Source organism: Lygodium microphyllum, chromosome 12 (genome assembly GCF_053477565.2).
Source record: "Lygodium microphyllum isolate KBCC chromosome 12, Lygodium_microphyllum_v1.1.10, whole genome shotgun sequence".
Lineage (NCBI taxonomy): Eukaryota > Viridiplantae > Streptophyta > Polypodiopsida > Schizaeales > Lygodiaceae > Lygodium > Lygodium microphyllum.
The window spans coordinates 18,093,136-18,095,314 of NC_141146.1; positions in this window are offsets into that span (position 1 = coordinate 18,093,136).

Genomic DNA, 2,179 nt, shown 5'->3' on the forward strand with positions numbered 1-2,179 from the left:
AACCCACTAACTCTAAACTCACCCCGTTTAGGGGTACCGCTTATTCACTCCTAGGGAAGTGCAAGGTGGTCATTTCCATCGAGTCTGAAAGTTTACCAGCCTTCTTCCATGTGTTACCTGACACTAAAGGAGCCGGTAATGTGTCACTATTGGGTCGCACTTTCAAGAAGCAAACAAACTGTAATGTGGATTACAACCTAAACCGCATACATCTTGCTATCGGCAATGTGCGTATCGTGACGACCTTCAGCAAGGGCTGTCTTAATTCCCCAACCTTTATGAAGCCACCGGTAGAAACCCCTACGACCACGCTTCAACCCGAATCTGAATAGAAGGAAACTACGGCCTCGTGCCGAGCTCTCGACCCCAAGCCCAAACCCACCAAGAGCGCTCACAAGGCCAAAGAGTCCAAGTTTCTATGGGTGCCAAAATGGCAAAAACCACATCCGGGTAGACCACCCAAGTATGATCCTAAACGTCAAAATTATCAATCATCCCGACCTAAGAGGCAGTCTAAGTGCTATCACCGTAGACACACAACCATGCCGCACTGGATTCCCAAAGATCTCTTGCGAGCACAAGGATACTACGAGGGCAATCCCTAGATTTGGGTGCCTAAAAATGGCCAGCTAAGAAGCTCATCTACAAGCAATCTCACCCTAATGAGAGAGGCTTGCACAAGTGGCGCCCAGAACATAGTTAGCAAGCCATGGCCAGTTGTGGCTAGCAAGTCTCAGCTCATCTATCAACCAAAGCAAATGCCACAGGCCGTAAACCTACCTAATCCAGAGAACTTAAAAATCACTATGACTACCCACTCAGAACCTAGCACAACCCCCATGCCTCCGGAACTTCCTACAGCACCTCAACGTGCTTCAGAGTGCAAGGCCCAACCCATGACACCGATGAGGGAATCACTACTATCCAGTCCAATTGCACCACCCCCACCAACGGGTCTTAAACCTTCATACACGATATGACATTTCCTCTCCTTGGCTAAGGACCTTGCCGCAACTTCTGGGGATGACTTAATAACCTGCATTAAAATGTTAGACGAAACTTTCACTACATTTGCTAGAAGTTATGAGAGGCTAGACCTAGGCCTTCTTGACAAAATGCTTGCTTCGGATATTTGTGCATTACCATGCACTTGGAAGGAATACGAACTTATGACCACTAAATTTCCCAAAATTGTTGCCGAACTGATAGCAAATGACGAAATCTCAAAAGATCAAGCTGTCCTCAGAAGACTTATCACTTCGTATCATAAGCCTCCTCGTTCTGCTCCTGAACAGGAGTTGCAAGAGCTCACGCAGATGGCAAGCTCACCTTGCACGTTCTTGCAGCAGTGGTTTACGCTAAGGATCCAATGGGAGAAAAAAGGTTGTCGAATAATGACCAATGCTGAGCAACGCAGGGCAGTTAAAACCATCGAATATGACCCCACTTATGTGGCACCTATCTCGTTTAGGATCTTGGCCCCATCACCCATAATCAGTGGTTGGACGACCATGTGCTCGCCCACCCCTACATTGACCAATTGCTCATCGCAGAGGAATTACATGTGGCCAGTCGCCTCAATACTGGAGATCTCTTCCACGATGTCTTGACCTGCATTTCCCAAGTCTCCATCCAACCATCTACTCTTGATTGTCATGCCCAACTTGTTGAGATGGCAAGCTCAACACATGTGGACATGGATGATGGACCGCCTGGTTAGATGGGTCCACACGTCTACACTTAGCACGTCGGTGGTCATTATGACTCTCACATGGCCACTGACTCATTACTTATTATATTCAGGTTGTTACACCTATTTACAGCTGGCATAGTTATAGCGCCAGTCGACTAGTGTAGTCGGTTATGCATTGTTTGACTTAGTAGGCCACTTTCCTTTTATGTTGTATCTTATCTATACTTTGTGTACATTGTAAAGTGTGTGGAAGAAGAAGAAGAAATCAGCAAGAAAACGTTTTGGCCTCCATCTCTCTTCTTGTCTCTTGAGTGAGCTTCTCCTTGTGCATTCTGTGTGTGTTCGGCGCAGCATCTTGAGCAACCCCCTCCACTACGCGATTCTTGACATGGTATCAGAGCCGCACCACTGAGAGAGGCTGATTTCAAAGGTTGAAGCAAAGGAGAAGAAGCAAGGTTCGAGCAAGCAAGCCACGGGTAAGAAGCT